The sequence below is a fragment of the Zonotrichia albicollis genome, chromosome 2 (genome assembly GCF_047830755.1).
Source record: "Zonotrichia albicollis isolate bZonAlb1 chromosome 2, bZonAlb1.hap1, whole genome shotgun sequence".
Taxonomy (NCBI): domain Eukaryota; kingdom Metazoa; phylum Chordata; class Aves; order Passeriformes; family Passerellidae; genus Zonotrichia; species Zonotrichia albicollis.
In genome coordinates this window covers 56,449,161-56,475,967 of record NC_133820.1, presented here as the reverse complement: position 1 = coordinate 56,475,967, position 26,807 = coordinate 56,449,161, and the positions used below count along the sequence as shown (strand labels likewise).

Here is a 26,807-nt window from a genome sequence, read left to right as displayed (position 1 = left end):
GTGAGGGAGAAGTTGAGTAAAGATGTGGATGGTGCTGCACAGATCAAAAGCAGCCTCCATTATGGAGGGACCCCTAGGGTGCTGGGAATGTGTCTGACCCCCCTAGATGTGGTAGGCATTGCAGGACTAGAGAGTTTGCACCAAATCAGTGTAGTCACCCATTATCACATTGCTGAGTCCCAGAAAGCAACAAACTCATCGCTGCAGAATTCTTGAGGCTCTTTTTGCTGCTCTGTTGTTTGAACTGTCTGTACAGGTGTATTTTCATAGTCAGCTGTCTCAGCAGGGCAAAACAGAGGCATAAACACAGCCTGTTTGTGGAGTGTATAAGATATCTGTCATGGGTCACAGTTTCTTTTTCTTCCAGATCTCATGCTGCTTTCTTCCTCTTCATCTGCTGATAACAGTTTTTAGAAGGTTGAAGCCCTTGGACTGCTGGTGTGATCAGGAAGGAATCATGTCTCACTAGCGATTTTTATTGGAGTTGTTGATAATTACTACCTGCAGCATCTCCTCAAGTCTGCTGGCCTTTTGTGCCCTGAAGAATTTTTGAGAAAAAGGCTTGGTAAAAGTTTTGGAGACAGGACTCTAGGCAAAATTGAGCCTACAAATAGGTTCCTAAAGTCTTCATCTATATTTTATGCATTATGACAACTCTCATATTCTTATCTTGGACTAGTACAGTTCCTTATGTGCTAGATACCTCACAAATGCATTAAAGAAAACTCCAGATGTTCTTTCTTGATATATTTGCCACCCAGACACACAGATTTTGCTTCTTCATTTTTGTATCACTTTAATAAAGAATTTTAAGGAATGAGTAAAGGATACACCTTTGAAATTGGTGCACAGACTGAAATAATGCTCACATGACCAGAGCAAATCTGGTGGCACCTACATACCTCAGCAGACAACTGCCTTGGTTTATAGCTATTCATTTCTAATAGACTTTCTCTGACTATACTTGCTACAAATCTTGCCCTTGAAATGAATCTAGCTTGTGCGTGATGGCTGGGATTTAAAAGGAGCCTACGCATATTATTTTCCAAAATCCCATTACATTTTAATAACATTTCTACTTGTAACAGACTGTGGTCTCATGAAAAGCTCAGTTTGAATTCCCAGTTTCCCACTAAGTCAACGCTATCACTAAATCAACTCCATGGTGATTCCTTCCAGAAAGATGAGTGTTAATTTTAATTTTTGTTAGCGGCTCCTCTCCTGCACTTCAGTGGTTTAGGACTTTCCTCTTGCTTGACTTGTTTTTGTGCTTCATGATTTTTTTATCACCCTTGCTAAGGATATCTCTGAATATAGAGTGACACTCATACCTGACACCATGAACAGGAAAATTGATGAGTCACAGCGGCTCCAATTTCCCACCTGCATCAACAACAGGGAAATATCCAGCTAGGAATAACCACGTACTTTATAGTCAGCTTTTCCCATTCCTATCACCCTGAGTTACAAGTATTTTCTAAACTGCACATTTGTAAATGTACAAAAATAAACAACCAAAAAGCTTCAAGATTTAAATTATAAATGGATAGTCAAGACACACTGTCCATCAGCCATCACTAGAGCTGTCCCTCTTCCTGGCCTTTTTCAATGAGCCTGAATCCTATTTTCCTTTGGTCACTACTCCTAGGATGGGATGGAGGAGGATGCTGCAAAATCTGATAAAGTTATGGTATCTCACAAGCACTTCAGAGAGTAATATCACCAAGGTAAAAAAATCTTATACCTCCTTTACATTCCCCTGATATCTCTGCTGGGCTTCCAGGAAAGCTGTTTACAGATGTTTTGAGCCAACAGCCTATGCACAGTCCGTCCGTAATGTATTTCTCACAGGCTGTCCAGCTACTACATAGCCTGACTTGCAGTGAAAGCCCAGTCTGGGGGTGGGGGGAGTGGAGCTTGTCAGCTGGGGGGAGCTGTGCTTGTCACCAAGGCTTCTGGTGGCCTCATGCCAATAAATTCACTGGTACTTTTCAGGATTTAAGGCCTGGGAAACAGAAGGTGGGATTAAGTGGCTCCTTCTCAGAAAGGGAATGAGGTTAGACTTTACAGCACATAGGACAGCAGATCAGTCCATCTCTTTGGAAGCAAATTGTGAGAATTTAGCTGGGGTTAAAATCCTCCCTAGTTATATAGTCATCATCAACCTCTTCCAGGGAATCCCTTTTCTCTCTAAAATTTAATTTTCTTTAGCAGTTATTCCTATCTAACTGCTAGAGAGCATTTGCATGCTTTCCTGCTTTTAAATGATATGATAAAATATATGGGCATCTAATGAATGCACATACAGATATATGCTTGCTGAATAAATTCAGAAATACCTCAGAGGCATTGTTGCAGTGGCAGACACGGGTTTCCTCAGAAACACTCTGCTGAGCACTTCTCACTGGGATGTTCAATTTAGGATCCTTGGCTCAGGGCTCTGCTCAGCATTGTGTGCCTCTCTCTGTGTTGACCACTGACAACAGCTCCGTTTATATTTCACCAACATTTCTTTTTCACCAAGTGCTCTGCAAGATGTGGGGAGCAATTCAGAGTCCTTGCCCTCTGTTGGACTGTAAGGGACAGCTTTGGAAGAATGTGCAGCCTGGTCCCAGGGGCTGCCCTTTTGGCCATTAGCTTTCACAGCCTGTGCTAGGGCAGGACACTGTTACAACTGCACACGAGGCCAGCTCTGTGAGGGCAAGCCTCACTGCCACAGGAACATGGTTTGTGTCATTTCCCAAGAAATGTATTGCAGATTTTGAACCCACAGTGTCATGGAGTGGTCCCTGTGTCCAGAACCCTTTCTGGGCTCAAGGACTCCCCCTGACTCCTGCTGAAGCCAGAGGACTGGCATGGCAGTGGTGTCCTTCTGCTTTTGCTGCTTGAGCCCACATGTCAGGGCATGAAGGTGCTTGTCCAGGGTGGTGCTCTCCCAAGGGAATGGCAGGTGAGGTGGCCTCCTGCACATCCAGGAAAACGAGGGGCTGGAAACAGCCACGCTCCAATGGGCAGCTGTGCAGAAACCCCAGACCTCCTCCTTCACCCTCTCAATTCACCAAATTTCAGGCACTGGCTCCACACCATGCTCCCTCCCACCACTGCAGAAATTATTACAACAGCTCTATGCTATCAAATTAAATTAGTATATTTCACACCTAGGGCATCACACGTGGAGGTCAGTAAGTGACTCACTCACAAGGACTCATCCATCGTGTCCCACCTTCCCACGTCCCACCTTCTCCCTGAGGGACTGAGGGAAAGCCCATTGTGCCAGATTGGGAGGCTGGGGACAGTCACCTCCAGGGGAGCAAACAGCCATTTCATAATGACACAAGAATGGACCAGGCACTCTTTCTTCCAATTAAGGACATAAGTAGGGCCCTACACTTCCAGCCTACTGCTTCCAAACCTTTTGTCTGACTGACTCTCACGGCTGAGAGCAGACTCAGGATGGCAAATTCTGATTGGAGCCATCTTCAGTGTGTACTAAAGAGAGTCAAAATGGTGAAGGGTGACCAGAGCAAACAGAACTAGAAATGTCACTTCAGTGCAGAGTTGTTGGAAACCACAGTCGTTTCTGTCTTGTGGTAAGCTGTGTGGTGTGCTCTCAGTGTTCAGTGAGCTGCATTGACTTCTCAGTGGTCTTCCTGCTCTTCTCCCTTACTGGGATATCCTCCTGCAGCAAGGAAGGACTCTCCAGGAGCATGTTTTAAGGGGTTCTTTGCACTTCTGCACATGTGTTCAGTCCTGCAGTGGGGATAATAAAAAGTGGATAGAAAATTAACATGATTGTATATGTTTCATTTAGAACAAACAGCAAGATGTAAAAGCCAGCTTTTACACTCAGATTTAACTCAACAGATCCTATGGAGTTGAAAGAAATTGAAAGACTAGCCCAGAACAAGAAAGTAAAATCTACCTTATTTTATTTGATTTTTATTCCTGACTGGATAAGCTTCTGAAAATCAGTTCTTTAAAAAAATCAAAAATCTAACATGCTGCTTCTTTTTGGATGATGATCTCTCCATTCACTGGGTTAATCATGCCAGAATGACTATCCAAACATACCTGAGACTGGGTAAAACTTGCTGAAAAATATGAATTATGTTTTTAATATAAAATTTAAGGGGAAAGAAGAGAAACAAGAATTTAAATATAGGAAAAATACATGTTGGCTTCTAAAAAAAATTTAATATCTAATGTTTAGGAGAAATTGTGGGTGTTTTTTCCCCTGCAGATAATATCTCTGAGGCAGAAGCTGTTGATCAGCTCCTGCAAGCTTTCATGGCTGTGATGATAAGAAAATGGTATAAAAGCCAGGTTCTTTTGAGTCTCATCTGTAACACTGTCATCATCTCTAGCTCTCTGCTTTCCTCTTTGTGCTTTTCCTGCCACCTTGCTTTAAAACACAAGCTCTAAACTGGAGTTGTTTGGTTACTGTCAGACAATGTGCCCAAAGAAAAATGTTTTACTTTTTATTTCAAGAAGCTGTATTCTTTTAAAGTTCATCCTTTTCACTATCAGCTGTGGTCGCAGACAGCCAGTTGATTGTCAACAATTTCCTACAGCACAGATTCATCTCTCATTGTCTTTTCATTTTTCCATCAAAAAGTACTTATAACTAAAAAATGTTGACCAGTTCTATTGTGCTCTCTGAAACATTAAAAAACAGTGGTTATGAAGCCTTATAATGAGCTGTCATGTCTTCCTTTCTTCAACTTTTTGACCATAGCTGAGCTCACTGATCAGGATGCAGGATTTGTGCTGTTGGATGAATATAGAAAAAAAAAATCAGAATTCTTGATGCCACAAGCAATTATAGTGAGACAAAGAGTGAAAGAAAGAGTGAGGAAAAATATTTCGGGTATTAAATGTAGCTGTCTCTGGAAGAAGGCCCTCAAAATACTTACTGCAAGAGAACTGTGATGCTATTTCACTGGCAGTGGCATTGCAGATCAAATCAACTCAGGAATACTATTTAAACCTGAGTCAGTAGCTCCCCTTCATTGTGTTTGCATCACCTTACAGAAAAGCTTTCAGGTGTATAAACAAGCTTCCTTCTGGATGAAACAGAACCAGGAGATATTTCTCATGAATTCACCAATGTCTCTGGTGGGTGTGCATCCTTGGGCCAGGCCAGATCTGATCTGAGGGAAACTGCCTTGAAGTGGGAGAAACGTGGGTTCCCACAGCTCAGCATCAATGCTTCTGCACAGACACATTCCAAGGCATTGCAGACACAGCCTGTGACTAAAGGAAGGTGGCAGAGTACTCCCTGAAATCAGCCAACGCTGTTATGTTCAGAAATCAGATACCTACAGTGAGCTATTCTATTCTATATTCTATTCTATTCTATTCTATTCTATTCTATTCTATTCTATTCTATTCTATTCTATTCTATTCTATTCCATTCCATTCCATTCCATTCCATTCTGCAGTGGCCCATCACCATCCCTGCAAAACCTCACTGTCTTCCAAGAGCACATTAGTCAATATGAGTAAAGTTTGTCAACATTTACACAGGGGATAATCAAGAGCTCGTTGTTCCCCAGCTCTCCAGAACTGAACAAGAAGCTGCAATAATGAAATTCTCTTATTGATTCAACAGATCAAAATGTATTTGCATCAGTAGCTCAGGATAATTGGAGCACATTATAACAAAACAACTGATTGGTAGTGTAATGCTGTTCAGAATATAAATACAAAATCCTTTCATGCATTTAATATTTCCGTTAATCACTATCTTGGTGCCATCTTCAATTTTGCTGAACAGCCTTCAAGCTGGGAAGCCTGAAGCTCTTTGATTGTGTTCTTGTGTTTACAGACCCTCTTAGATTGCCCGAAAATGTGAACTTTTAACTTTGAATCAGTCTGAAAATCAGTGTGAGATGATGCTTACATTAGTATTCTTCTTCCCTGTCCTCTGTTATGGCATTGCTTCGTATTTGTTTCCTTGGCAGAGAAACAGAAGGACTTGACAAATGTAGAACTGCAGCCTTTTCCCTCCACATGTACTAGTATGGCCTCATTTCCAGACTTAGCTTGGTTGCATTATAAAGATTTCTAGTGCAGGGAGCCCCACACTTCTCCAGGCAGAAAACACAGAGGACAAGGTGGAAAAAGCTGCTTCTCTGTCCCAAATTTCCCAGATCTCAGCTGCTATTAACTACTAAAAGGAAACCATCTATTTTCTTTTCGCAGTACCTCTTATCCAAGAAGACATACTTTTAAGAAACAGGACAAAAATAAAATGTGGCAATAAGATACTCTTAGTTTGATATTTTCTAGTTAGGCACACTTGTACCATTGGAAGAACAGATGTTGACAGCAGGTCAGATAGACACATGCAGCATATAAAATGTGGTGTGCAACCAACAGATACCAGCAAGGTTAATAGGATTGAAAATGCAAATATGCAGCCCTTCAAGGACCAGCATCACTCTCCTGAGTGTTACAAGTGCTTAAGTCATCCTGAAGGTAATTAGAGTTGAAGGTCCTCTGAATTTTTCAGAAGAACTAAAACATTTATCTCTGGACTAGATTATTTTTTGCTAAGGGGAACTGTTCCTCTTTTTGGTTCTTGGTAACTTCTCTGATTTTGTCACAGATTTCCTTCCTTCTCACCTTAATCTCTTGAAGACAGGTTTGCACATTCTGCCAAATCAGTGAGCAAGATCAGAAGAATGACAGATCAAACTATATGTCAAAAATCTGTCCAATAGTCACTACTATAAAAATATACCTATAGCTTTTTGGATGGTGCTTCATAATTCTTCCTTCAAGGTTGCAATTTCGTTTTTGACAGGAGCCATCACATATTCCATCTTAAAATCCCACTCATGTATTCACAGATACAGTGAGATGCCAAATTATATCAGTCCATTGAATTAATAACTAACATAAGTGTCTGTTGACATTGTTGGAATGTGTTGTAAATTCCTTCAATATCAGAAACAGCACGAATAAACACAGCTCTAACCCTAGGAAAGTGCTGAAAATTCTGTGAAAGCAAATTGATTTTGTCTCTTCTCTGGAATGGGTCCCTAGAGCACCCATTAGAGCAGAAGTAAGCCTTGCCAAATAAGCACTAAATGCCTCAAAGAGCCATCCGTGATGTCCAGTCCAGCTTCCTCTGGTACTTGTTGGCACAGCAGTTACGATCAAACCAGGCAATTTAACTCAGATATGCACAGCATGGAATAATATCCTGTATTTATACAGATTTACTTGTTTGTAGAAGTGGTCCTGAGGTGAATAGAGGAATGTCCATATGGAAATTAGAGAGCACTGTGTTAAGAAATTATGTTTCTCTGATTTGACGAGTTTTGTTTTTGCTTTCTGCCCAGATCACTAACCTCTTGACAGTCTTCTTGCATCCATACTCAAAATTCTTACCTGTTTTTGCTACCCTCATGCAGACTTTGCTACCAATTGTAAAATCACAGAGTACATATATATGTCAGAGGAACCCCCCACATTATCTCTTGTTTTTGTGGAAAGCACCACAGCTTTTACCCATGAGAAAGTCTACACACGTCTCTGCTCTCCTCAGTATGTGACAATAATGCAAATTGGGACTTTGCTCATAAACAGAGAAGAAAGCTGTTTTGATGTTGTACAGAGTTCATTTATGTCACCTACAAATGGGCAAAAATGTGTCATCTGTGCTCCCTTATGTTGTTCAGATGAGACACAGAGTCTCTTTTTTTCTTCTTTTGCTTGTTTTTACCTTAGTAATATGAAAAAAATGTCAAGGTGAGGCTGGCCTTGATTGTTTGAAATCTTTTAAGTTCCCAGGGGTGAATTAGCACTGCTTGCCTGCCTTGCAACTCCCATGGTTTGTCTTTTCCATGTTTAGTCAGGCTGTGGTCCCAGCCCCACAGTGAGCTGCCTGTGAGCAATGACTCCTGTATGCAGTTCAGGTGGGGAAAGAACCTGAGCGTTGTCTGCTTCCTATCACATCCCAGAGATTTGATGTTTTCCTATTCCCTTGCCTAGAAGAAAGCAATGACACAGTGACTGCCAATGTGTTTGCTGTATCTTATCTACAAATGTTCACCAGTTCTGTAACAGGAAGCATTCAAACAAGCAGCTTTTCCAGGAATCATAACCAGGGCAGCAAAACTGCTTCCAGGACCAGCTCTGGTAAGAGCAAGTAAAAGCTTATTTGGCTAAATCCATGGCAAAGAAAAGGTCTCCAAATGTGTAATATCAGCATCTGATGATGTTGGCCATGATAATGTGTCATTTTGTATTTCCTATTAGAAAAGGCTTTGAAGGTGCAACCCTGAATGCATCTGAAAACGAAACAATCTATTGCATGATACCAACCATAAGCACCTGGCATTTCAAACTGAAGTGAAACAGAGGAAATGCAAGTTGTTAACAAAGACTTCTCCCTCAATAGAGTTAATTATTACAGTTAAATGTGTGTCAACAAGGGTAAAACAAAAGACTGTCTTAAATGAACTAAATGAATTAAAAATTTAATTCTGTCTGAATCAGGTTTCATTTCATGGAGTATAATTTGTTATAAATTGTTTGGTTTTGCTTTGTTTCCAGCCATCAGAGACATTCACAAAGCATAGGGCAAACAAATTTTGATCTGAGCAGAAAACAAACCAACCAACAACAACAACAACAACAAAAAGTAAACAGACACAAAATCTCTGCAGTTTTTCACATATCACAGACTAACAGGCTGTACTATCCACTTTGCCTTTTAACACCTCTTCAGCTGTGTCAACACTTATGGACGCAAGGTTCCATGTCCTGAATTCCCTCAAGCTTCAGGCTAGCCAAATGCAGACCCACAGTTTCAGTCAGGGGGGCAGGCAGCTGGACCAACAGTCCCAGTCTGAGCCAACACTGTTCTGTTGCCAGCTCCAGGTAAGCAGGTACAAAGCAGTGTTAGACAACTGGTGATAATGACTTTTCACTCTGTGTCAGGCGCTTACCATCTGGCCTTTTGCCTTTGTGAGGTCCAACTCAGAAGAAAAAAGCACAACCAACAGCTTTGTGAAGGAGGAGACTGTGGCCAAAATTTAGTGAAACATTTCTGAGCACGCTTAAATTGAAGAGCACAGCTTATCCCAGTAGGTTCAGGGAAGGATAAGCTTACTTCCTTCACTGAATTGCACTTTCGTGTTCTGCAGAAAAAAATTAAGTATTTTGTGCTTCAGAAGCTTATGGTATAGAAGGATGATGATGTATCTTAAAGAAACACAATTCTGCTTACAAGGAAGGGAAATGGCAAGATAATCTCTTGCTCCAGTGTGTTTATTTCAATATGTTAACATTTTGGAAGAAGAGGACAACGTGTTTCCAGAGTGAAGTTTTAGTGAAATTCTCCTCCAATATTCTGACACCTTGTTATTTGCATTTCTCTTGTCTTTTAAAAAACTCCACAACTCTGTGTACTGAAGGAAGCTAGCAGCAAACTTCTCATGGCTTTTGGCAGCTTGTATTCCAGATGGCCTGGACAAAACCATAAGATATTATATAAAAGACCCAATTCTAGAAGTCAGTGTATGGAAGATATTTCAGGTGATGGCATGAAGTTTTTTACCAGGGCATGTGTAATGTCTTCCTGGGCAGATATGCTTAGCTGCTAAACTGGTGGGTTTAAGGCATGTTCATCAGCTTTACTGTTGTACTTGGAGGAGCTGTCTTGCTCTCCTAATACATGCTGCTAACCAGATGGCCTCAGAAAACACAACCATATGAAGTCTGATCCCAGTTAATTATTATACTGTTCATGCTTTGGACTTTTCTGGGTTTGCATGAAAACAAGGCATAATCAAGTAGCAGTAAAGTAGAAGTTGATTCAGTCCACAATTTTGCCCTTGATGTCTGTGATTGAGAAAAGACAATGGTGGCTCTAATACACAGCTTTAAAAGCCGGTTTGAATGGGAGTACAGCTGTGCCAAATAATATTTTCAATTATTACAAGGTTTTATGTATTATTATAGCATGAGAACCCTATAATGGAGGCTTCTAAGCATCAGAGAATATAAAGGTATTGTTAAGCTTTTCATATAAATGGCTGTAATATGGTCCTTTTAAAGGGGCTTCTGTGTGGTTAAAGCCATCTAGTCATTGCCATGCCCTTTGTAGAAGAAAATTATTCTTTTTCTTATCTTCCTTTTGTGAGGGATCTTCTATATCTGGGTAGGGAGGAGTTATGAAAATAAGTGCATGGCTTTTCTCCCTTCAATTCCCATGAAGTTCTTTACACTAAGATCTTATTAAAAAAGACAATTTGTTCAATACTTAGAGCACAAACCCAATGTCAGGCCAAGGTACAGCTGGGTCTCAGGACTGAGAGCAGCCCTTCATTGGGATGAATCATGGTATTTGCTATCCTGCAATTGATTGGACAGGGCACATGCTTGCCTGCAATTTGTCAAACAGCCTTGACAGATAAATGTGTAGTTAGAGGGGATGGCAATCAGCAGTTGGAAATTCTGCCCTACCTCAGTCCATCATTCCACAGCCTAAATCCAAGAGGCAGCTTCTGGCAGTTTGCAGGTGGATGTCACCTACAGACATGAAACTAATCAGGCTTAGGAAATACTCCTAGGGTTTGCTTTTTTTTCCTCACCTTGGAGAACCTGAGAAATATTTAAAAATGAAAATGTGACTTGACACCTTGCAGAGGGAAACAGGCCCTGCTTGGGTTTTTTCTCCTGCTAATCCATGATGTGTGCAGTGATTCATGCACAGGCAGTGTCAAGAGCTCTTCCACAAATGTCTGCTCATACAGCAAACAACTTGCAATGCCACTGGCACCCAGCACACCATCCTCTTACCCTACTATAAAAAAAAAATCCAATCAGGGGTAGCATTGATCTTGTCCCTACAAGATTTGTTGTGGAGTAACCTCATTTGCACCAATGACTCCTGATTTATGCCAGCAAATGTGAGTGTAGAATGAGGCCCTTTTGCTCTAATTTAGCATCCTTCCTGCTGTGATGCTTTACCCATCCTGGGCCCAATGTGCAGTCATCAAGTGTCCTGCTGGTGCTGTAGCAAGCAGTTTGGGAGGAAATTCAATTTCTCCCACAAGACCTATGCTGAAGACTGCTGAAATGAGCTTGAACTCTTGAAGTGCAATTCACCAGCTGTTTCTGAGGGGCTGCTGTGGTGCAAGGTCATATAATGCAGCCCATGGAAATAGCTGTCCTCAAGGTACCTGGAATTTATCTTCAGAACATGGAATTTAGGGGGAGCAGCTCACGTATATTTCCTTCAGTCTTATGTGTGTTTTCAGTCATTATTTAGGATTTCTTTGTGAAAAGATCTGCATCTGTCCTGTGAAACCAGGTTCACTTTTGGACATGCTGAAATTGTGAAGCATCTACACCCCACATCCATTTTGTTGAACATCTTTCTGCTTTTATAGCACAAACATCAGAAAGCCTCAGCTGCCTGCTTCCCCACTGGGGAAAGTGAGGACACCTATGAGCATTTGACATTTCAGTCTAATCCAATCTACATAAGGATCTTCATCCCCTGTCACAGGGCAGTGAATTCACTGGAGACTCTCCTGCAGGGTTACAGGGCCATCTTTGTGCAGTGAGAAGCGTGTGGGCAGCCTCAGGGGAGAAACATCCACCACAAACCTCAAGTGCAGAGCTGAGGCTTGGTCGTCTCTCAGACTTGCATGGGTTGCACCAGGGGAGCTCTCTAAGAAATGATGGAAGATAATTGCAAAGTGGGTCCATCCTTTTTGCCTCACTGCTGCCCAGGGTCTGACCCTGACCATGGCATTACAAAACGTGTCCAGCCCTGGGCAGCTGTCCCTCTCCCAAGAACCTAGGTGTCCAGGGACCAAGCTGTGTCCCAGGGCCCAGCTGGTGCAGCACAGCTCATGTCCGTGCAGCTGCCATCTCATACCACACCCATGGTGGCCACGTCCAAACCCTGTACCCAGAGCCCTCCCTAATCCATGCTAACCCCAGGCTGTGCCTAAGGCCAAACCCCATGGGGAATGTGAGACATGGGCTCATCAATGACCTCAGCTGGCAGAGAACTCCGGGGTAATGCCCACTGCCGAGATGGATCATGTGCAAAAGCACAGCCTACAGAGAAATACCCTGGGTTCCAGTTGTTTTTCATTCTCTGCGGGTTTGTAAAGGGAAATGTGTTCAATACTGAGTCAAAGTAGGTTTTCAGGGGGGTTAGACAAAATGGAAATTCTCTGTTAGCACTGCCAACCTACATTTATTCAGCTGACAAACACTGTTCCTGAAAAAACTGTCAGATAGGGCTGTCATCTGAATCAAAGTAAATAAAGAGGCTGCCAAATTTGCCTAAAAAATCCCAATAATTGCCTATGTATTCTTTATTTTTGTCAGGTGATGGCAAAAACAGGAAAAATGAGAAACGGTATTGAAAGACAGAGCACAGAGAGAGCACAGCAGACAGACAGAGCACAGCAACAGAGAGACACTAAGAGAGTTAAGAAAAACTATAATTAATGTCAGTGCCGAATAATAACCTATTTGAAGGAAAATACATATTTTAATTTACAGGATGATTTGATCTCAATACCGTTATGAAGAAGCTCTCACCTGCTACTAATATTCTTCTACATTTTGAAGATTATTAATGATATGAAAGTGTAAAAGAAAATGAAAGAATCAGATAACTTAATGTTGTGGTTTAACCCCAGCTGTTAGCTAAGCCCTACACAGTCCCTTGCTCATTGTCCACCCAGTGGAATGGCAAGAAGAGAACTGGAAGGATAAAAGTAAGAAAACTCATGGGCTGAGATAAGAACATTTTAATAATTGTAATAAAAGGAATGGCAGTAGTAGTAATAATAATAATAATAATAATAATAGTAATTATTACTATTATTATTATTACTACTATTATGTATTGAAAAGGAAACTAACAAAGAGAAATAAATCCAAGAAAGAATATGCAAATGAAAACAGTTTTCCACCACCAACTGACCATTGCCCTGCCAGTTCCTGAGAAGCAGCTGCCCCCTGGCCAACCTTGCCCCCTAACACTATTGCTGAGCATGACACCACATGGTCTGGGACATCCTTTTGGTCAGCTGGAGTCAATTGTCCTGGCTGTGCCCTGTCTCAACTCCTTGCACACCCCCAGCCCACTCCCTGGTAGGTGGGGCAAGGAACAGAAAAGGCTTTGGCTCTGTGTAAGCCCTGCTCAGCAATAACAAAAACATCTCTGTGTAATCAACACTGTATCCAGCATAAATCCAAAACACAGCCCCAGACCAGGTACTGTGAAGAAATTTAACTCTATCCCAGCCATAACCAGCACACTTAAACGCAACTGGCACAGAAAATAGAAGGCTACATTGAGATTTTAATGAGCAAATGAGCTTTGATCAGTGTGCCGTGATATTGCTGGAACATGGCAGCACATCTGCCAGCAGCAGCCGCAGGGCTGCCAAAAGCAAATGCTGAACACCCTTGGTCTTCAGCTCTACTTTTAGGGAACTTACTTTTCCCAGGATATGTATTTCTTACACATCCTAGCCCAGGTATACATTCTCAAAGTCAACCCCCGACTATTTCTCATAGGAAAATACAAAAAACAGAGATGAATCACAGAATAACAACAACAACATATGAGAGGGACTTCTGAGATCTCTGCACATTTTAGTGAAAACTGCAATGCTCTCAGGGCCTGGGAGACCATGGCTTGTAAGGTAACTTTTTGCTTCTACACTGAGACTGTCTTTGGGAGATGGAGGTCCTGAAGAGGGGAGATGAGCATGTGAGGCTGGTAACCTGCTCAGCTAACACTGCCAATGCCAGAAAAAGAATACATATAGAGAATGAATATGGGATAAATCAGAAAATCACTTCCACTGGTGGACTCTAAAAAGGGAATATTTTTTGGCAGGTGCCACATAGTTATTCCTAGTGCTAATGGCATCTGTTGTGATGACTCGAGAAACAGAGGGTAGCTCCAAGTGCTGGCTTTCTGGCACAGCTTACCTACTGCTTACTCTGCTTACTCCAGACTGAGTGCAGCACAGCACAGACCGTTTCCACCTACCCACATCTGTTTGATCCTTTTATTGTTAATAAAATATCTGCCTGATAATCATGTTCTGGTGTCTTGGCCTAGAAAACTAAACATTTGGTCTCCAGTAGATGTGAGAAATGAGGACTGCTGGCAAACAGATCTGAGTAGGCTCTGGGAGCACTGTTCCAGCTTTCTGACCCTGCAGCACTCATTGCTGCATGGGCTCTGGTCTCAGGGTCACCTCTCAGGGTCACTCAGGTGACTCAGGCTTCCTAAGTCTTGGCTTCTCTAATAATGAGAAATAAAATATTTGCCACTTATAAATTTTAATTTTAATTTTTTTTAAAGGAGTAAAATTCTAGTTCTTAAGTCACCATCAGCAAGGGGACAAGTCACTGCATGCTTTATTCCGCTTTTCTTACAATGAGCTACTGTCAGCTCCTCAAAATATTTATATAGATTAATTTCTTAGCATTCTCCTTTCTTTCCAGATTATTACAACTTTCTCTTTGTGGAGAGAAATACCAACACTGAAGTGGAAGTGTTTCTTGTGAAGTGCTGAGATGCCTAAATTGTCAGAAGATTGGAGAAAAGTACCTGAAGGACTACAGGAAGGAGTAATTGTAGCATATAATTGACTACCCAGAGGATGAGGAGCCAACACCTCTGAAGAACCAAGCAGTGTCTGGATCTGGTAAAACACTGCACAAACTGAGTTCTGGAAGATTTTCTTTGCTGAAGTCCAAGCACCTTGTGCTTGTCAGGGATGTTCACCTTAGCTGCTTCCTGCCTCCTCTAATGCTTTGGAGATGCTGTTTCTTACAGGAATGCCCTGGCTGACAAGGGATCAAGGTACCTGTTCTTTTCACAGTAGGGCTTGTTCCCATTGCTGTTTAGAGAAGTGTCTTCAATGGAAGATCAGAATCCCTGCTGATTCCGTGGGCCTGGTCACCAGCTGCCCACCAGAGCTGTCAGTGGGGACTATCTCAGCTAAAAATTCTGTAGATACTGGGAGGAAAAGAAATCATCCAAGCTGCTCCACTGGTGGCATGAACCTTTCACAAGAACAATCCACAAACCAAACCAGACTACTTATGCTACCCAGTGCTTTGAATTTAGTCTGTGCTAGTAAATTCCTTAAAATACATTACTTACCCTCTAGGGGTGCCCACCTGTGGTGTTATCAGTGTCCCCTGGATGGATGGAGGAAATGATGAATCTGACTGCATGTTCTTAGAAGACTAATTATGATATGATATGATATGATATGATATGATATGATAATGTAGAATGCTATACTAAAACTATACTAAAGAATAGAGAAAGGATACTTACATAAAGCTTAACAAGGTACTAATTAAAAACCCGTGACTCTCTCCAGAGTCCTGACATGGCTGGACTGTGACTGATCATTAAGTCAAAACAAATTAAAAAAAATTCACATGTTGGATAAACAATCTCAACAATCTCCAACCATATTCCAAAGCAGCAAAACACAGGAGAAACAAATGGGATAATATTGTTTTCCTTTTTCTCTGAGGCTTCTCAGCTTCCCAGAAGAAGAATCCTGGGCAAGGGGATTTTTCCAGAATATATGACAGTGCCACCCACCTTTTCCACTGACTGCAGAAGAGTTCAGCAAAACTAGTTTTGACCTAACATTTAGATAGCTGAAGTTCATCAAAATTAATTTTCACCCTCAAAGATTGCTGGGTAATTCCAGTCAAAACTTTCTCATCATCTTTCCCTGAAGTTTTCCCTTCAGAAGACATTTATCAGACAGGAATCTGGCATTACTCATTTGCATTGTGCTGGTGGACAATAAAGTCTATTGCTTTCCTGCAACACTGTCTTCCCACTTCAAGTTTGCCTGCATCATCACATAAATGTCAAAGGTGGATCTCAGAGGGGCTGTCCAGATGATGATCAGGCAGGAGTCTGTGATAAGGTATCAATATGCCACTGCAAACAGCGTCATTTTCTCTGTGCTGCTATGATATAATCTGTTCTTAGACATTCATGAGGTATGGTCTCAGGTATCCCGCTGCTTTTTTACTTGTTCATTTTGTGTTTCAGTGGCGCCTGTTTCATGCTGTAGCCACTTTCTGTGAAATGCAGTAATCCAGAAATTCATTAGAACTCTCACAGGGTTTGGTAGGCTATTCTCTCACCATACCTAGCACAGAGACTGTGGTGTCTTTCCATCAGGCTGTAAGTACCATGTATCCTCCCCTTCTGTAGCATCTGACTCAGTCTCATACTAATAGACTGCCATGTGTATTTCTTTATGTATTCTTGTAATGCAGATTTCCACTGTGCCTGGGAAATGAATTAATCTTATCCTAAATTCTGAATTGATAGAAAAGGCCTTTAGAGCATACCAAACCATTTAGTTCATATCTCCTGAATAACTTCTGGTTATTCCTTCACCTTTTCCTACACAGACTCATTTCTGTGTCCTCCTGAATGCTCTGTGAAACTGAAGTAATTTCAATAAGCTCAGAGGTTTAACAAATACAAGCCATGACTGTCCCCAGCTTTGCCAGGAAGCTGGCCAGCGCTCAGTGATTAGGAGCTGTGCTAGCAGAAATATCTGGTCTTGTTTTAGCATGCAAGGAAATATCAGAAGGTGAGAGACAAGCTAATGGACAGTAGATAGAATAGAAGATTGTTTGGGGTCATATATTCTCTTCTGGGCACTTGACATTTGTTGATACTGCTTTGTTCACTAAATTGACCTGGAGTAGGTTTTAGGAGCACCTTGTCACTCAAATATGCTAAATTCTGTTTTTGAGGGAAAAGAAGAAAAAATTTGCTCAGCTCACCTCAGTCCTTAATAGTTATCCTCCTGTGTTAAACCTTCCTCAGATCACCTTGGCCTACAAAACTGGCAAGAATGGGTTGATGAGCAAATTCAGGATGTGCAGCAAAGAGGGGGAGTGAGGTCCCTGGGAATTTGAGAGGAGCTTGTCATCCAACTTGCTACTCAGACAGTTTGGGCAGTTTCTTTTTGCCTGCAATAGTTCTGCTTCTTGTCTGCCTAAAATAAATTATAAATAGTCCAGGAGAGCAACCCCATTGCTTTTGAAACAGAACAGACTGTTCTGAATAAATAACAGATATTACAGAAATGTCCTGATCTGGGAAAAATTCTTTCCCTGCCTAGCAAAGCTGTCTTAACTACAACCCTCTTCAAAATATAAAGCCAAGCACTGAACTGTTATCCTTACACTCAACTGGCCAAATTCCCCATGGAAAAAAAGTTGAGTTCAGCTCTGCTGGAGTAATTGGATCTACTGATTTATATCTGCCCAACACCATTGGCAGTATACAGCTGGGGAAGAGACCTGAACACATTTGTAGTCATTCAAACACATGCATACAATCCTTCCTTCCCTGGCTCCCCATGAGTACAAGTCTGCATTCTTGTTTAAGGGAGACAACAGTTATCAGGTCTTGTGTATGTGTATGGCAAAATAAACAACTTAGTCTGAGTCACCAGCTAGCTTAACTGGGTGTTGCCTGGAAACTGACTGAGGATGCGCTCTATCCCCTCACCCAGATCATTGATAAAGATATTAACCAGGGCTGGCCCAAATACCTTGCAGCCTCAGGGAACACCACTCGTGACCAGGCCCCAGCTGGATGTAACTCCATTGCCCATCTCTCTCTGTGCCCATCCATCCATCCATCCATCCATCCATCCATCCATCCATCCATCCATCCATGCATTCAGCCATCCTTCATCCATCTGCCAATCCATCCATCCCTCCATCCATCCAGTTTTATCAGTTTTATCCCCAGTGAAGGGTACACCCATCCAAGCCATGAGCAGCCAGTTTCTCCATGAAAATGCTGTGGGAAATGGTGTCAAAGTCTTTACTAAAGTCCAGGTAGACAACATACAGGAACATTCCTCGTCCCAGAGCCAGGGATCCTAAGACTTCTCCCAGCTCCTTACAGAATACTTGGTCTGCTTCTTCATCCTGGCTGGGTGGTCTGTAACAGACTCCCAGCTGGATATCTGCCCTGTTGACCTTCCTCCTGACTCTTACCCATAAATGATTGTTTGTTTTTTCAATAACACTAGTGTCAGTCTCTTCTAGAATGTATTTTAAAATGGACATTGTAAAGTATGGATTCAAATAATTGGATTCACAGATCAACAGATGATAGTTGAATACACATCACAGTCAGCCCATGTTACTGTCAGAACCCAAAACTTCAAGCACCTGTGGCTTCCCCAGTGGAACAGCATGGGATCATGGGTTCATGGGGGGCTGTAGCAGTGGTTTAAGAAGACACTAACCTCCAGATAACTTTATTCCCTCCCTCCTTGCCTTCTCATTTCCCCACAGCTGGATACAGCTGCCTTCACTCATCAAGTGTGTGCCCTTCTAGCCTGTTTTAGTAGAGCTAGTTCTTGAAGCTTTAATTACAGGAGCATCATCTCAAGGCCTGCAAACTGGGTCACAGTCGGGAGGAGGGGATAGATGAGAGAAATTTTTACATGACTACACCTACAAAGCCTGACAGACTGCAGCATTGCATGTTAGCATCCCAGAGTACAGTACCATTGAATTTTTAGACAGCAAGATGAATTTGTACCTCCAGTGACTATTAAGCAAGCTTATTTAAATACTTCTAACTATCCTTACCCAAAAGCATTTCCTTGTAATGGAAATAATTGACCAAAGACACTTCATTCCAATATATTCAGATTATCCTTGTGCACAGAATACGAGTTTCCACTGACTGAGAGTTGACACTTTGACTAATATAATACCTTTCCCTGATTCCCACAAATTAAGTGTGCGCTTTGAAACTATTGTAATTTTCTTACTCTCCTGAAAATTGCCTCCCTTGGAAATGAGGTGTTTGAGAAATAATGTGATGCACATCAGAGCAAATTCTTCCACTTTTTGATGATTTCAGTATGTCTGGAAATTTAGTATAATCAGGGTAGATTTAGTTAACACTTCTACCTGCCAAATGTTACTTTGGCTGGAATGTGAGTTGGAAACTTACTCAGGTTTCACAACCCCCAGATTTGTCTGAATCTAAGCAGGTTCCTAATGACACACTGTGATCCATGTGAGTTTTTAGGTCTCTCTCTCTCTCTACTTACATCTGTGCAGCTAAACACAAAGCCAGGGCCCAACCCTGCACCTGGATGCCGAGTGACAGGGAGCATCCTGCACCCAGCTGGTGGCCTGGGTACAGCAGATTTCTCTGAGGGAGAGCAGGTGGGAGCATGGAGGACACAGCCAGGGAAAGTATTACCAACTTTCAAGTGCAGTTGGTGCTCAGGGCTCCACCTGATCTTCTGGAGCCCCTTTGCTTGTCAATTCTGCCTTGGTGGCACCAGTCTGAAGTCAGGATGGGCTGTGAGGGGTTGGGTCCCCCAGTCCATCTGCGCCAGACTGGTGGCCTCATGTGGAAGCTGGTCGTCACATTCTCCCCCTCAAGCTCAGGGTGCTTTTGTTCTCTGCCAAGAGTGTCAGCAACGCCTCTGAGAGCCCAGCAGGGGAAGCAGAGCCACGACAGCCACCACAAGTGGCAGCCTGACATGGGCTGGCATGAAGCCATGAGAGGTGGGAGGCACCTCTCCAGAGAAAAAGACAGAAAATTGCTGTTGTTATGATAATAGCCTGGGAATTAGTTACTGTTGACTTATTTGTTGGTCTAATTAATTTCTTGTCTTTAATAAACTGTTGCTTATTAGCCATTTAATTAATGTTGTGAGTGGAAAGAGTAACTCATTAAGTATAAGGCTTAGCACACTTTCCCAGGTTTGGGTTTGGAGAGCATTTTTTTAAAATAATCTGCTTATATTTAAATCTGATCTTTGCCTCTTTAAATCAGAGAGGAGCCAGGACTTCTCAGTGAGTAGTTACCCTTTCTCCATCCGTCCTTAATGAGCAAAATCTGCTTACAGCCAAGAGCCACAGGGCTCACCCTAGGGTGAGAAAAAGTCCCACCTGCTCCCATCTTACCTATCAGCCTCTTCCTCAGGGAACTGAGGAGCAGCAGAGGGCTGGCAGGTGGCAGCAGTCTGACGGCATCCCACTGCTCTGTGTCACAGCAGGGATGTGAGGGAGGATGATGGAGAGACAATTCCAAAGAAGTGAACTGGCATCTTCTCTGCCTCGACAAAACTGCTCTGCTCAGAGAAATCTCTCATGGCTCAGTCATCCAGGGCTCTTTTTACCTCCTCTGTGGTTTCACTTTTTCACAGGCAATGCACCAGCCCTGCATTTTCACTCAATCTCTCCAATTCTTCCCATGTGCCCTGCAGTACTGCTTCCTGCCACGGTTGGGAATTTACCAGTTTAGCTTTGGCTCATCAAGGGGGTATCAACTGGTCCTTCACTTTCAGAGCAAGGAGGAAGTTTAGCCCATCAGCTCTTCAACAAGACCTTCAAGTAGCTGTTTCCAGTGCCTGGCAATCCAGTTTCATGAGAAATCTGGATTGCCAGTGCTGCAAGTCCAATTAGAATCTCTCAGTACATGACCAGAATGTCCTGCTCATATAATGAAAGACGTACTGATGTGTGGGTGTGGGGTGGAAGAGCGATATACCTCTATGGATCTGAAAGTTTAGTGGTGAATTCAGCCTCTTCCTCTCTCTTGTAACACGCTGGGGCGGGTCCTGTGTTCAGAGCTCACACATACTGGATGGCTATCCATGCACAGCAGTTCTGTGCCCTCACACAGTGCATCACCAAGTCCTTGATGTGGCTTCCTGCCCTTCTTGGGCCTCCCAGCAGTCTTGCATGCACACTCACTCCATGCTTATATTTTTTCCCCCCAAATATTCCCATTAAGGAAAAGCTAGACTGGCATTTTCTATAGCTAGTCACCTATGAGAAGTTATTTTGTCAAAATCTCTGATTCCCACTGATTTTCTTCCAGTGGGGTTGGTTTGGAATGTGGAAGAGAACAAAACCTGACACGTCCTCCTGCAAATGTTACCAGCCCCTCTCTGCTCTGCACTGCATAGCTAAGGACCACAAAGTGGTTCATCAGCCACTGAGGATCTGCCCATATTGCAAGAGGTCTCTGCTCCTGGTTCTGCATCACAGCACACCACCACACAGCAGTGGTGTTCAGCAGTCCATATCCTGATTTTTTTTCACTCTACAGATGCTTTCCAGAACAGCATGCTGCCTTGCTAAGGATAAATTGTGTTTTCAGGTCACTGTTTTTTCAGGCACCAAAATGTTTTTATACACATAACACATAAATTAAACATTATTGATGCTATTACTGTGATTGCATGTTCCAGTTCCCAGGCTTATTTTAATGATGTACATTATAAAAAGACATGTTGGCATAACAGTGAGAAATATGCTGCTCTCCATGGCATTTCATTTTATAGATCGACACAAGAAGTCTATGATGATGACTAATTTCACGATAAGATCATGTCACTTGTTGCCTGCCATAAATGAAATGTCATACCCAGTCATCTATTCTACATTCTTGAATTCATTCTAATTACTGTCCTTACACAACCGACTGTGACTGAGATACCCTGTAGCCAACAAGACTGTCTTTACCTTTGTCCTTTAATACATGTCAAATCCATGGAGCACAGGCTAAGACTTGACCTTAAATGAATATAAATTCTGGTTTGGCTGTCAGTTGCCACCATTCATTTAATATATAAAACTGTGTGTATCAGAGAGCTTTGTGCATGCAGCCTGCTCTCTCCTATCTGGTTCATTTCATAATGCCCTGTAATGACAGAGCTTTCAATTTAGTCCAGACATTTTTTTCCAGTTGATTTACTATAGTTTCATTTCTACACAGACGTGATTGAATAAAGTAACATAAATCTCAAAATGATTAGAAAATGTGATCGTTTATTACATGGGCAATCAGTTTATTTAAAAACATAATTAGTTTGTACCTCAGGAAACCTTTCCCTGGTTGTGATAAACTATAAATAATTACTGCCTCTCCTTCAGTGAAATTAAAAGCCACGCAATTCTACTACTAGGAATGTGTGATTCATTGGAGAAAAGGGTTTCTATTTTCCCCTCTGTATTTTCAGCAGATTGATTTTTCTTTCTTCTCATCCCTTAAGAGGGGGAGAAATAGAACAGATAGATAAGATAGCATAATATAAGTAGAATTACCAGTGATGGTGGGAATCTACTTCACAGCTGTCCTCCTAGTCAAATAGGAGACAAAATCTTTAGTGATGATAGCAGGAGTCAATGCTCTGCCAGAGCATCACTTGATGGGGGCATCCACAGCCTCTCTGGGCATCCTGTTGTTTTTAGAGCTGCATGGCATGAGGCCCAAATGCAGCTCAGGAACACACACTGGTGACTGAGACCCTGTTCTCACAGGTCTGTATGGCTAATTGAGATGTATGGATGAATTTGTGGAGTCTGACCTCAGATGGGATCAATTCAATATCAGTTAGCTGGAACAACAGTTCCACATGCTGGTTCTGTCACCTGCTTTGTCCTCACCCCGCCCTGTGTGAGAACTTGCCTCTCTGGAAGGCTGTTCCCAAGCCTGTCACAAAGATGCCATCACCTTGGCTTTTTGCTGTGGTTCACTCATTTGTGAAATGAGTGTAACAATTACTTATTTGACAAGGAAGTCAGAGGCATTCATGCATTCATGCCTCTAAAGCCTTTCAGGATCCTCACCAAAGAGCAATGTCAGACATCATTATTCACACAAACTGTTGTGAGCCAGATATCTAATTCTAAAGGAATTTCATGCTTTGTCTTGCTGCAGTGGCAATGAGAGTGAAATTCACTTTCCAGACACATAATAATATGGAGGTTCTGAATTTGCCAAGCAATTTATCTATGGGCAAATAATAAGCTTCTCTTGATGGTCACCCATTTGTTGGAAGATACTGTCAGAGCTAGACTATATGTGGCAGATGAACAGCACAGGTAATATATTTACACTAATGAAGACATGATTAATTTGTATTTGTGTCTGGCATCTCCATTCAGCTCTTAAATGCTGTGGATTCTGTTACCAGCAGAGCCATTTCCTTATCAGAAATAATCAGTCATTCACTGCAGTCTGCTCCCACCCTTAGCATTTATTTTATTCTTAATTACCACGCTGTCAGCTTCATCCCTGTAGGGTAAATTGCTTTGTCCGTCAATACACTTATAAAACACTGAAATATTAAACTCCTGATAAGCAAAGTCGTGTGTACAAGAAGAAAGCAAGGAGTAAAAGAGGGAAAGCAAGAGCCCAGAGCAGCAAGCTCTCCAGCCTTTCAGCCATCTCTGGGAGCTAATGTTCAGTGCTTGCCCCATAGACAGCAAGGAGGAGGAGGGCAGAAGAGCAAAATGAGGCACAGCAAAGACTTGTTCGGTTGATGTGAAATATTTAAGACCTGAGCCCAGGCCCACTGAATCAACTAAAAGGCTTCTCTGGAATCCCATAAGTTTTGATTAAGCTCTTGGTTTCCTAGAAAAGCAGCTTTTTATCAGCTCTTACAGCTGGTCTGATTCAGGAACAAGAAGGTCAAGTGACTTTCCAGAGATGACATGGTGATGGAGTGTCTCATTTCAGGTTAAACCTAAACCTATTCTCTTTGTCATATCTATCTACCTACCTATGCATTTATAAAACATCCATCATTGTGGTATCTCAAAATTTACACAGTCACTTAGGCAGTCTCAAAAGCTATTCTCCACCACAGACTCATACTTGCTGACTGGAGAGGGAGCTATTCTTTTTCATTCCCCTCCTGTCTCCAAGGAACTGAAAGCAAAGCAAACTTTTTTTTTTGCCATTGCTATGGAGAAGAGAATTACACTATCCAGGTTGTTAACTAGTAGCTGTGCAAGACAAACAGTGACAATTAAGATATGTCTTATTTAAAAATAAATTGCTTTCCTAAATAGAAATGCTAAATAGCAGCAAAGCACCTACCTCTTTTTGCTTGTAGATGGGACCTCTTGCATCTTATTTTCTATTTGCCCCTGGCTGAAATCAGTAAAATAAAGGAACATGTTGTTTGTCTGGCCAAATATGTTCTTTATTTGCAGCCACCTCAAATAACATTTTATATGTCTCCTACTCCTAGATGTTGTGTCTCAAACCTGTATTTTGAGACGCAACATCCATAGCTTTGACAATGAAAAGATATCTTGTCTAGTCTCTGGCAATATCTAGCATTATAACCTGACATAACCTTGCAGATGCTTATTCTGTGGAAGGGCAATACATATCTCAAAAACCTTATTAGAAATCAGCATGCCAAAAGGTTAGGGAAAACAGATAATAACTAAAATACAGAAGATTACATGTGAAACTCAAATAGCTCAGTGCAAAACCAGCTTGAGAAGAAAATTGTATGGTGGAGGTGGAAATCAGAAGGAATTTTTCTTCTAAAATATGACAACCCACCTACAATCATTCACCACCTTATTATTAAAAAGATAATAGAGATAAAGCGCAGAATACATGCTCTGTAGTCATTTGACTGCAGTCAGATCAAGAACCAAAAATAGATTACTGCCCTTTAGGTCTGTTGTATGTTTTAGTAAGCTACATGTTCTGAATGTGACTAAGTGGGTTGTCTTTTAATTAATTCCAACTTTTTCTGTATTTTTTCACATCTCTTCTTCTGCTTGAATATCCTGACTTGGTCCTGGATATACCTAAGGGATCTTAATTTATGTAAACTACCCAATTATCCTTCAACTGCTGTCTATCCCATTTGCAACTTAGAAATGAATATGAGTCCAGGGTGTGTAATTATCTGAATAATCACAAAATGAAATTGAAGAAGACTCACAATATTTCTTTGATTATTATCATATCATAGAATCATATCCTAGAATGATTTGGGTTTGAAGGGACTTCAAAGACCACCTGGTTCCAACTCCCCTGCCATGGGCACGGACACCTTTCACTAGACCAGCCTGCTCAGAGCCCCATCCAACCTGGCCTTGAACAATTCCAGGGATGGGGCATCCACAGCTTCTCTGGGCAGCCTGTGCCAATGTGTCATCACATCCTCACATTTAACTTTGCTACAAGCAAAACCATACAAAACTAGAATATATCCTTGCTCTTCCTGCCTCAGTCATGCATTGATTTCAAAGGCACGCTTCATGGATTTAAGGGCACCAGTACCCTTTTCAAGCTTCTGCTTAGTGATGTTCACAAACAGACTCCTTCAACAAGTGGGGCATCAACTATAGAGCTTTAGAGTGAAGTGAAAAGGCAGGTCTCATAATTGGAATGTCAGGACATTTATACTGTTCATGTCAGAAAAAGGGATACTGGAGAGCAAGGAAATTTGTGGATCAGCAAAGGCTTAAAACTTTAGATTGGGCTGTCTCAGGACATTTTTAGATGACCCACTCATCATCACAGCTGATGTGAAACAAAACAAGCTCCTCATGTACATCCAGGAAAAGACATTATTCTGGTGACTCATGCTCCAGTGCTGCTAGACAGTCCTAATCCTCTCATATCCTCAACAAGCAGTACAAATAACACTTGGCTAATGAGCGTCTCAGAAGGCTGTGGCCAGGCTGTGGAACTGTGCAAGACAGACGTTGTCTTCTAAGGCTGAACCTGATGTCTGTGGGTTGTACTCCATCTCTGACAGACAAGAAGTTTTACACTAAGACATCAAGATGCTGCAGCAAGTCATGTATCAGGTAATCTGTTTTTCCTCCCCATCCTCTTCTCATTTGAGGTACAAGGGTTGATAATCAGCTCTGAAACCCTCCAGAATGTGCATCATTAATTATGGTAATTCTGGCACTTAGAAAAATGTCCTGGTTAGTTCTTGGTCTCAAAAGCATCCTTTGATGGGAAGTTCCACAGCTGACCTGTTGGTTCTATGAATTATTTCCTTTAAGTAATCTTGAGACTCCCACTTTTTGATTTTATTGAAAGTTCCATTTTTTCCAACCTATTCTTTCTATAGCAATAATTATCCCATTACCCTTTTTTTTTCTTTTTGACCTCTTCCTCACCACCTTATCAGGACTTTAATAATGTCCATATAAATAGTTCAGATTGCTTATTTTTAGGCTATTGACTATCTGGGAAATGTTGACCTCTTCTCAGAGATTACCACCTTTCTTTGTCTTAAAGATTTACTGAAAAATGCTTAGTTTACACTAGTTCTCATGTGTCATTAATGTGACATCTGTCTAAAGAGTCCCCTGTTGTAGTGGCCTTCTAGGATGGAGAAATTGTATCAGTGAGCAAGAGAAGAGCTACAAGTGCTGTCAATCTGGTCTTCCATAAGGCCTTTCAACATTCTTTCCTTTAAAGTTGTGAGTTTGATGGATGGACTGTTAGGTGGAAAATGAATTTGCAGGAGGGCCATGCCCAAAGAGTTACAGTCAATGGATTAATGTCCAAGAGGACACCAGTAACAAGTGGTGTCCCTCAAGGATCCATTCTGGCACTAGTACTCTTAAATATCTTCATCTCTGAGGTAATCCATCTCTGGGATTGATTGAACTCTAAGGAAGTCTGCAGATGACACCAAGTTGAGTGGTGCAGTTGTATGCTAGAGGGAACAGATATCATCCAGAGAGATCTTGATAGGCTTGCACAAACCACCAACACTTCAGATTGCGTAGCTAGGAAGAGATGACACAGATGGGATACTGAACATTGCATGGATTGTTTTGGTGACCTTCAGTCATGGGATAAGTGACAGGATGGTTGCAGCTTCTGATGGCTAAAAGCCACCATGGTTGGTAGCTTCCCAAAACAGTTTTAGGTTGTCAAAAATGATGTGTCAAAATCCATGAAACTATGAAAA

At 41.8% G+C, this 26,807-nt stretch overlaps 1 protein-coding gene across 1 annotated transcript in view; it reads right to left on the bottom strand.

The window, feature by feature from the left end:
* Positions 1-26,807, bottom strand: part of LOC113458675 (uncharacterized protein C11orf87 homolog) — a 157,884-nt gene that overhangs the window by 34,168 nt on the left and 96,909 nt on the right. The window lies entirely within an intron of this gene.